At 38.2% G+C, this 10940-nt stretch overlaps 1 long non-coding RNA gene across 1 annotated transcript in view; it reads left to right on the forward strand.

The window, feature by feature from the left end:
* The first annotated feature begins 6220 nt into the window (after window positions 1-6220).
* Window positions 6221-10940, forward strand: part of LOC137643557 (uncharacterized) — a 9135-nt gene continuing 4415 nt past the window's right edge. The window contains exon 1 of the long non-coding RNA XR_011045007.1: window positions 6221-6352. This is a non-coding gene — a long non-coding RNA (uncharacterized lncRNA). The remainder of the gene's footprint in view (window positions 6353-10940) is intronic.

Genomic DNA, 10940 nt, shown 5'->3' on the forward strand with positions numbered 1-10940 from the left:
CTCTATAGCTTTATTAAAGCTAGGAGAGCCTGTAGAGAGTTCGTGTTCACCTCGGCTGCGGTGAGACACGAGCCGAAGAAACTGATATCCACTTGTATCTGGGGTAAAGACCTCTTTCACAATGATGCAGTTAAAGAGTTAGTAGACAAGGCCGCCACAGAGAATAGGAACCTTCTCAAAAAGTGGGGCTTGGATCTTAAAAGGAAGTCTTCTCAGGATGAGGGTCCCCAACGCAAAAAGGAAGACTAAAAAGCCTAGGCCATCTTCTCGGCCGGCTATACCTTACCGACAGCATCGACAGCAACAACTTCCTGTGACCGCAGTGCCTCAGATGATGGCACAACCTCCAACCACGTACCAACTGGTACCTCAACAAGTGGCGACTCAGTCGCCAGTTTTTAACCCAGCCTTCGAAAGGCAGACTTCTTCCTTTCGTTCCAGGGCTAGAGGAACAGCCAGAGGTTCTTCTAGACGCCCTTCAAGAGGAAGGGGATTCAGGGGAGGACTCAGTCAAGGAGGCAAGGCCTCAGGTCCACAACAGCAGAAGTGAGATGCTTCCTGTAGGAGGGAGGCTACAGCTATTTAGGGATCGCTGGACCTTCGATTCCTGGGCCCACAGCCTAATAAAGAATGGACTAGGTTGGAGTTGGAGCAACCCTCCACTTTAATTTCCTCAGTTCTCCCAACACTCAACCCCTGTTTTGGAAGAACACGTCCGAGAGCTCTTAAACAAAAGAGTGATTCAGAAAGTTAAGTCCATCAAATTTCAAGGGAGGCTGTTTTGTGTTCCAAAGAAGGACTAAGATAAACTCAGAGTCATTCTTGACTTGTTGCCACTCAACAAGTTCATAATGAACTATAAGTTCAAAATGCTCACACTTCAACACATAAGGACCCTACTGCCCAAGAGGGCATATACTGTCTCTATAGACTTGTCTGACGCTTATTGGCATGTTCCAATTAATCGCCACCTCTCCTCCCACCTGGGCTTTAAGTTACATAGAAAACTTTACGCCTTCAGAGCCATGCCTTTCGGGCTAAACATAGCCCCAAGGATTTTCACGAAGCTCGCAAACGCAGCCGTCCGTCAATTACGCCTAAAGGGGGTCCAAGTAGTAGCCTACTTGGACGACTAGCTGGTGTGGGCAGCATCCAGGACAGAATTCATGCAAGCTTCTATGAGAGTGATCCAGTTCCTGGAACATCTGGGATTCAAGATCAATATCAAAAAGTCTCGACTTTCTCCAGCTCAAAAATTTCAGTGGTTGGGAATCCATTGGAATTTGGAGTCACATCGACTTTCCATTCCTGGGAAGAAGAGGAAAGAAATAGCAGGATCTGTCAAGAGACTGCTGAAATCCAAACGGATATCAAGACGCGAACAGGAGAGAGTGCTGGGCTCTTTACAGTTTGCTTCAATAACAGATCCAGTGCTAAGAGCACAGCTAAAGGATGCAACAGGAGTCTGGAGGAAATACGCATCAAACGCGCGAAGAGATCTAAGAAGACCTCTACCGACTCGACTGCGTTCGCTTCTCAAGCCGTGGTCCAATGCCAAGCAATTGAAGAAATCAATACTTCTTCAACCTCCTCCCCCATCAGTAACTATCCACACAGACGCTTCAAAGGAAGGGTGGGGGGGTCACTCTCATCAGAAAAGAGTCCAAGGAGCTTGGTCCAATCTTTTCAAGTCATTTCACATCAACTTTCTAGAAGCCATGGCAGTGCTTCTGACTTTAAAGAAGGTATCTACTCGCCACTCGACCCACATAAGACTGGTTCTAGACAGCGAGGTGATAGTGAGATGCCTGAATTGACATGGGTCGAGGTCACCTCAAATCAACCAAGTGATGTTGGTCATTTTTCGTTTGGCAGAAAGGAAAAAATGGCACCTGTCAGCAGTTCACATTCAAGGGTTCCGCAATGTGACAGCGGACGCTCTATCCAGGTTTACACCAATAGAGTCAGAATGGTCCCTTGACCCAGGATCGTTCTCCTTCATCTCGAGTCAAGTCCCGGAGCTGCAGATACACCTCTTTGCGTCGAAAGACAACAAGAAAATGGATCGTTATGTGTCCCCATACGGGGATCCGCTAGCGGAGGCCGTGGACGCTATGTCCCTAGACTGGAACAGATGGTCCGGTATTTATCTGTTTCCTCTGCACAACCTCCTCTTGAAGGTTCTTGACAAGCTGAGATCTTTCAAAGGGAAGGCGGCAATAGTGGCCCACAAGTGGCCAAATAGCGTGTGGTTCCCTCTGGCATTGGAACTACGCCTAAAATTTGTTCCGCTACCAGATCCATCCCTGGCTCAGCGAGTACAGAAGTCGACTGTCTTCGCTTCATAACTGAAAACCCGAAACCTACATCTCATGATTTTTTCTCCCTAGTTTCTTTCCAAGAACATGCTACCCACCATCAGGTGGGGTCCCCAAAGAATCTACCCTCTGAAGGAATATGTCCAGTGGGGTGCCTAAGGTCTATCTTCATAGAACTTCAGACTTTATGGGAGGGCAGGTGTTCAGATGAGAAACCTCGGGCTCAAGGTTTTCTATTACTAAGGGTGAAACTCACCTGTGTTATTCTCGAATCGGGTCCTGACAGTACACCCGCTAGTCATGATCCAAGAGGAGTTGCTTCTTCCCTAAAATTTCCTTATTTACATGGACCTTGAACATCTTGTTCGTTCACCAACTGGTGGTCATCCAAGGTGTTCTTTATGCACTATGCAAAGCAAGTGTAACAACTCAAGTAATCTGTGGTAGGAGCAGGTAGAATCCTTTAACCTTCTGTTTTAACTCTGCGAAGAACAGTGTAATTAATTTGGGACGATTGATTAAGAGTGTGTGTGTGTAGTCACTGTGTGTACTTCACACTGAGAGATAGGCCACGAAATTGTCCTTACGAACTGTTCCATTGACGTTGGTGAACTACAGCATAATACGGACACTTGTGCCAAGCGTTCCTTACGCTAGTGTAATTAAACAGTATACAGACTGTAGCATTATTATTTATTCAATTAAAGTGGCAAGTCTGTTTCATGGTAGATGAAACGTTATTTTCTGTTGACTGTTTTCTTTGTGCTTTAATAGATATCATCCACTTTTTTTAAAAAATTTATAAAGGTAGATCTGATATGCATGTTTATTAAATTTTTAATAAACTAGTTCATAGTGAACCCTGCGTTTTATTCGCCCACACTCTTTTTTATTAGATATGTACTGAACATTAAGATTAAAATATGGATATTTTTATCATGGTATGTCTTTTTAAGATTGTTCCCTGATTTAAGCAAAGTCCACTCTCCTTAACCCTTCTTTAGGAAGGGTTGAGGTGGTGCCCTAACGGGAGAGTGGCCGAGATGCAAATTTGTTCCTATGCGGATATGACCTTTATCCGATAGTTATTAAGAGTGGTCACCTTGGGGAAGGTGTCACAAATTCATTCTGACTTTGGCGACTCTTATACAAACTTTGCTTTATAATGTATACATTTTGTCACCCATAAGTTTTTATGTACTCCTCGAGACTTTTCCATAGTCTTGTATGACTCATCCCTGTAGGGGGCAGGAAGCACTAACATAGTTCATGCTTAGATGAAATGATGTATGACGGTAACATCATAGGTCTCTAGGTCTAGACAGACCAGGAAAATACTTTCTTGAGAGTACGGCACTGATTGGGAATCCACAGATACAGTAATGCTCTGGTAAACTTCCATCAGGACGACATGGCCTGAGCCCAAAAAACGGATTTTGAGCGAAGCGAAAAATCTATTTTTGGGTGAGGTAGCCATGTCGTCCTGATGGACCCGCCCTTCCCTTTTATTGTGAAAGGGCTTATTGACCCTTCCCTACAATACAGTATCTGTACCACCTCGTATATCGCTACAAGGAATAAAGAGGGCGCCACCGCCTTCATCAGATACACACTGGAAACGGAATAGGAGAGATTCCTTATGAGCGGCTCTGTTTTCATTCTCGTTTGAGATTCTTGTCACTATTCCCCCTCGAAGCGTTAATAATGTTCGGGGCGAAGATAGCTATGTGACGTGTCAAGAATACATCCTCTGATCTTATGTGATATTCCTGTGAGATTATTTAGGGATATTCGCTCCAGGAGTTAGAATTCTGGATACCTTACGGTAAAATTCTCTGGGAATATCACTGTAGTCAAATATACCCTAGAAAGCTACCTTATAGGAACTTCCATCAGGACGACATGGCTATCTCACCCAAAAATAGATTTTTCGCTTCGCTCAAAATCCGTTTATTAATTTTTTCTTTTTTCAGGACTAAAAGCTAAACTACTGTAGTATGCTTTGCTTTCGAAAAGCAGGAATGACACATAGTAACTTTAACATAAACTCCAGAAGTGATGCCTTTTAATTTTGATTGTGACTAACTGGCTAGTCAAGTCTATGGAAATTGGCAACTGTTAAATCCACCATGAAGAATGCAAAATTGAAGTTAACTAAGATTTATGCTATGGATAACCAACTTTTTCTTATCGTGGAATTTTTTTTTTTTTATTTGCCTGACCTTTGAAAGTTTAAACTTTTTTACTTTTTCCATTCTAGCATCGTTGACTACATGTGCTGCAATATGCAATTCCATGGCTAACTGTGATGCCTTCACTTTGGATACCAACAATGCAAAAGCAAAGGTGTGTAACAGCCTCAACCTTCCTGTTGCTCCACTCGCAACAGCCAACACTGCTGACTCAGGAGTTAGTCTCTATATGGCAGAAAATGGTAAATATGTTGATTCGTTCTTAATATATCATCTGCATGTCTATATTTTCCTTTTTTATTAAAATTAAACAAAATTTTACGGTATCGTCATCATCATTATCTTCTCCTCCTACGCCTATTGACGCAAAGGGTCTCGGCCAGATTTCGCCAATAGTCTCTAATACATAGAGGTATACGGAAAATGAGCCGTAACTAGAGGGAAGGATCCAATGTAGTACTGTATGGCCAGTCAAAGGACCCCCATAACTCTCTAGTGGTAGTATCTCAGAACAAGAGTAGACTCCAATCTATCACAAACAAGCAGTTTTGATTTGAAGAACAAAAAAAAAGAAAAATTCGCCAATCTATGTGCAACACGTCAGTTCAATCATGTTCTCTAATGGGAACCATTTTTTTTTCAATACCTAGTGTAAAACAATTTCAAAATACCCTTAACTCTAATATAGGTAATGATAGTTGTAATAACGATAATAGCCCACGCTACCACCCAGAATGAATGATGATAGTAGCAACAACAGTATCTATGATAGTATGCAAGTAGTAAAACTGACAGCAAACAGGGAAACAGCATTTTATTCTAATTGTAGTTACAAACAAGTGGGAACTGACATTAATAATGAGGTAAGCAAAATACTGATTTCTATTGTAGTTAAATGACTCTATAATCTATTGAAGATGGTCTTTCAAATATCTTGAGACCTACTCTGTGAAAGGCAGGGCTTCCTTTCTGATGGTCTGTGCACTCCCGGGGTATATGTCAATCTTCTTCTTCTTTTTCTTTTTCTTCTTCTTTTCCTTTTTTCTATATGGATTGGCTGTTTCTAGTCAGCCTACTCCATCTTCCTCTGGCATGTACATCTTGTTCATATATGTCGGTGTCTGGTAAAAAACACCATGTTATTTGGTGGGATTCCAATAATGCTCCCTAACATGGTATGCAGTATACCAATGATATTCTACCTATGCATACATTATGGCATTTGTAGAGAAGAAATTCTTGATGGGAATAAATTCATTCTATTTATATAAAATAAGAATATTCGAGGTACTTCTGAGGAAATGAAATGGCAGTCACGTTTATAAGAACTTGCTCTCCACAGTTATATTTTTTTTTCCATTGGTTGTATGACTATTTCAATCATAATATTAAGTTTTCATATCAAAATTTTGCAGAGATGACAAGCTGTGACATTATTCAGTACCCAAAGCTTTTTTCTAAGGCCTTCAGATTACTTTCTTGACATTAATTGTGGTGATGCTTTTAATGCAAAGAGTTTCTCCTTTCATTTGAAGGATCATCACACCATTGTTTATTTTTTCCTTTCTGGTTTGTGCACGCCTTTCCCTCAACCTTCATTTTTCTTTACCGAATCTTGCTTTGAATATCGATGTATTATTCCACTTCATTATTTTGAAAGCTATCATATTTCATGTAGCAATTATAAGAAGGAGAATATTAATACAAATTATCTCATTTATGATTGACTTGTAAAATCTAGGCCGACTGCCTTTGAAGACAAACCTTAACGGGAAATATGGAGACTGGGTCCCGGATATGATCTGTACAAACAACGGACACGTCTACGGTTTCCAAACAAAAGTAAGTAGAAATTTCTCTGTATTCCTGCTCTCTCTCTCTCTCTCTCTCTCTCTCTCTCTCTCTCTCTCTCTCTCTCTCTCTCTCTCTCTCTCTCTGCGTTTATATATATATATATATATATATATATATATATATATATATATATATATATATATATATATATATATATATATATATATATATATATATATATATATAAATAAAATGACCCACCATGTATGAAAAATAGAAGTTTATTTAGCTTTTGAAGGGACCATCTCCCTTCCTCTTCAGAATACAAATGGTTGACAAAATCAGGGAAAGGAAAGGCTGCCAAACAAGCATGTATATATAAACTACCATGTGGTTCATGTGATAAAGTATACATAGGAGAATCAGTAGATTTTGAGAGAAAAAAAAGAGAACATAGAGATTCCATTAGAAGAGGTGATGAAAATAGCGCTGTTTTTAAACATATGACACGGGAAAATCACCCAATAGATTTTAAGAATATGGACAAATAGATATCAATGCCTAATACACATAGACGGAAACTGATTGAAGCTGTTTTAATTCAGAATTCTAATGACTTTAATTCATATCAAAGTAATTTTAAATTGGGTCAGTTTTTAAATAATATTTTAAAAAACAATGTAACTATTGTTAAGGAATTGTTAAAAGATGCAAACAAACCACTGTGAAATGCTGTTAATATTCGCTAAGACTGTAACGGGATTTTTATCTCTTAAGAACCTTTCTCTACCCCTTTTTCAAAAATTTGTAACTATTTGTATTCTGAAGAGGAAGGGAGATGGTCCCTTCGAAAGCTAAATAAACTTCTATTTTTCATACATTGTGGGTAATTTTATTTATCATAAATACACGGAAAATTGTGCATTTTAATGTATATATATATATATATATATATATATATATATATATATATATATATATATATATATATATATATATCATATTTCCGTGGGGATACGTTAACGTGGCAAATAGGTTGTCTAACGCCATGATCAGCAAAGCTGTACTAATCTTTGATATTCTTCTGAGCTCCATATAACTAGTTTTAAGAAACCAGTAATTTTGAAACGGGATGCCATCTTTAGGGCCATGGGAATGGCGGTGTATATTAGGTTTGAGTACCCTGATTCTCATAAGTCCTGCTATGAATGTGGATATCATGAGATTCAGGTAATAAAAGTTTGAGGCAGGCACACCAATTTCTATTTGTGTTCGATCTACCATTATCTAGACATTGATGAATCTATCTTCGATTGTGTTCTTACCATTATGGCTAAGATACAAGATGATGATAGAAAGGTTTCTTTTGTCTTTGTTGGTGATTTCAATGTTCACCAGAGGGAGTGGTTAGATTTGGTTTCTCCTACCGATCGCCATTGATTGAGAGCTTTAGACTTTGCCTCTGAATCAGGCTGTGGGCAAATCATAAGTGAAGCTACTCACAGGTCTGGTAACTGCTTGGACCTCCCCTGGCGTTATAGCAGGTAAGGTTGGTTTTTCAGTTGGGACATCTGATCCTGTCTTGATTGCATTAGTAGTGAAGACTGAGCTGTCTGTCTCCGATGTATCATAATCATATAAGATTTATATGAAATCTCAAGCGGACTGGAATGGGATTTTGAGTGATATTTTCCCTTGAATTGGTCACAATTGTATGGTAGTGTTGATCCTGTTGTCCCTTTGAATGAGAATCTAGTCAACGTAATTAATAGGTATATCCCTTTTCATGTGGTAAGGTTCCGAGTGAAGGACAAACCATAATTCCGTGATGATTGTAGACGTGCTTATTTGGAGAAGCAGGAGACCTATAATGTTTGGAAAGGTAACAGATCAGACTTGACTTAGAATAACTATACTCGGCATGAAGCTTTGCTAAGAAAGTTTATGCTTCAACTGGAAAGGAATAAAATTTAACCATAAAAGAAAAACTTTCTGATACAACCCAGGAACATAAGTGGTGGTCTACCCTAAAATCTGTACTCTTTGGTGTAGATGCAACAGTTCCTCCTTTACTTAGACCAGATGGCTCTGTCACTCACTGTCCAAAGAAAAAGGCAATCCTTTTGGCTAATGTATTTGACATAAGTAGAGTAATGAGAAACTAGATCTTCCTCATTCCTGTTTTCCTGAGGCTAAGCTAACTAGTTTAGCTTATAGAACTCGTAAAATTAAAGCTCTCTTGATGGACCTTAATGCTTATGGAAGTGTAGACCCAAATGGTATTTTTCCTTTTTTTATAAAGACTTCAGATTTCTAGCTCCAAATTTATCTGTTATTTTGTGCAAGTTAGCTAGAAGAGGAGCTTTTAGCGATTGTTGTACAATTGGTAATGTTACTCCACTATGTAAATGTGTTTGTGGTAGCTCAAGTCCAACTGATTATTGCACAATATCCATAACTCCCATATTACCTAAAGTTTTCGAAAGTCTTTTGGGCAAAACGTCTTGATAGGTTTGCTGAAGGTAATCATCTGCTCCCTAGTCTGCAATTTGGTTTTCGTAAAGGCCCTGGAGTATGTAATGCCCTTCTTACAGTCTGCAATGCTGTACAGAAATCCCTTGATTGTGGTCAGGAAACTTGTATGATTGGCCTTGATTTTAGTGCTGCCTTGGATCGTGTTAATCATGCGGCCCTTGTTTTCAAACTCAAACAGTTTGGAGTGGGTGGGTTGTTTCTTAAAATTGGTATTGAGTCTTTAAGTAATAGATTGCAAAGAGTTGTTGATGGGCACCATAGTGAGTATAGGAATTTGATATCTGGTCTTCCTCAGGGTAGCGTTCTTGGCCCATTACTTTTCATACTATGTACATATGACACGTGGTTTGGCCTAAAAAACAAGTTTGTTGCATATGCAGATGATGCTACGCTATTTGCATCAATTCCATCTCCTGAAGGTAGATCTGGGGTTGCTGAATCCCTTAATAGATTTCAGCATTGATAATGTTTCTTTAACTCTGTATGACTTAAAATTCCAGCTGGGATTCTCGATAGACAATTAATTTTGAGAAACACATTAGGTCTGTGTCTTCTTCTTCTTCAATTGCACAAAAAAAAAAAAAAAAATATTGAGAAAGTCTCTAAAGATTTTCCTTGATGATTCTATTCTGAAGAATTTTTTTTTTAATTCTTTTATTTTACCTTGTTTCGAGTATTGTTGACCTTTCTGGTCTTCAGTAGCTGATACTCATTTTAATTTTTTGGAAAGGAACTTACAGTCTATTAAATTTCTTATTCCTGATCCAGATATAAATCTCTGAAACCGTTGTTTAACTAGTTCCTTATGCACGTTACAAAAGATTTTTCCTAATTCTGATCATCCTGTATTTTACATTCAGATCTTCCTGGACAGTACTACCCTGTTCATAATACTAGTAATGCAGTCAATTCTAATATTCAGGCCTTCTCCATCACGAGGCTCAATACTATACAGTATTCTGAAAGTTTCATTCAATTTTTTTGACCAAGTTGTGGAATGAGCCTCCTAATCGGGTAGTTGAATCGGTAGAATTTCCAAGGTTCAAAGTTGCCGCAAATGTTTTTATGTTGAGCAGGCTGACAGAAGTCGTTTTATAGATTATGTATGAAATATTTGTTTTGATCTGCTTACTGCTTTTTAAATATTTAATTCTAATTGTTCAATATTTCTCATATCATTTATTTATTCCCTAATTCCCTTTCCTCAATGGGCTGTTTTTCCTTTTCAGAGCTCTTGGGCGTATATCATCTTATTTTTCCAACAAGGATGGTAGCTTAGATAATAATAATAATAATAATAATAATAATAATAATAATAATAATAATAATAAGCTGAACTCGGGACGGATATTGTTTATGAGATTGGTATTGTCCCTGGTTGATGTCACTCACTATCACGCAGTTCAGGGTAATGTTGCGACATTTAACATCATATTTAAGACGGCTACATGATAGCTGTGTCTTTTCAATTGTAGATATTACCATGGAATCTGGCGGCAACGGAGAAACTATGTTTCCCACCAATCTCTGAAATTTTAATTTGGATATGTGAATTATTCTAGGAACAATATACTCCAACGCCAAAAATAACAATTTAACCCATACCAAAACAAACGTTTGCAGAGGCTTTGCTATGGCATATATCAACATGAAAATTGGTATAGACAAAGTAAATATCTATCCCATAAGCCCCTGATAATATCATTTAGATGTGTGAAGTATTCTACGAGTAATTTGCAGCGCCGCCGAAAATTGGCCTCCAGCATTATCGAAAAAGGGCTTCTATGACTTTTCTATGGCAAATATCAATACGAATATTAATAGGAATGTAATTTACATAATAACCATCAAACCCTGGGGAAATCATTTGGATATCTGTAAAACTCTAGGAGTAGTTTGCTCCTCCTCACTGATTTTCTTTCAGCTAAAAGTTGTAACCTACGAACAAAAGGGAATCCCAGGGCATGCCTATAGCAGGTATGAACATAAAAATTGGCAGAGGCCAAGCTTATATATATATATATATATATATATATATATATATATATATATATATATATATATATATATATATATATATATATATATATATATATATATA

Source organism: Palaemon carinicauda, chromosome 7, assembly GCF_036898095.1.
Source record: "Palaemon carinicauda isolate YSFRI2023 chromosome 7, ASM3689809v2, whole genome shotgun sequence".
Lineage (NCBI taxonomy): Eukaryota > Metazoa > Arthropoda > Malacostraca > Decapoda > Palaemonidae > Palaemon > Palaemon carinicauda.